Genomic DNA, 458 nt, shown 5'->3' on the forward strand with positions numbered 1-458 from the left:
GAGAGAGAGAGAGAGAGAGAGAGAAAGGGAGTGGGGGTGGGATCTCTAGATAATTTACATCAAACGATAGATTTGACTGAGCGTGTTAAATGAGGTTTACAGTCAATGTGATGACTGTATTATGATGGGCCTTTTTCTGGATCCTTTCTGAATACAATTGTGTATTGCTTGACCTGGTGATTGATGATATGGTTCAGATCATAATGGAATTGCTGGGTTCAATGTGAACTAACTGGTCAGCATTGAACTTGGTTCTCACTGTGGACATTCCCAGAGCATTTCCACAAATGAAAGCAATCAAACATCAATATTATACTGTATGTGGATTGACTGATTTGATTGATTGCATGATTGAGTGGATTGAAAGTGTTGATTTTACTCTGAAGTGAATATTTCAGACACCCTAAGGCACCTGTCAGTATCTCTTCACTTGTGATGGACAGCTCTCCGTCCAATCA

Source organism: Alosa alosa, chromosome 4 (genome assembly GCF_017589495.1).
Source record: "Alosa alosa isolate M-15738 ecotype Scorff River chromosome 4, AALO_Geno_1.1, whole genome shotgun sequence".
NCBI lineage: Eukaryota > Metazoa > Chordata > Actinopteri > Clupeiformes > Clupeidae > Alosa > Alosa alosa.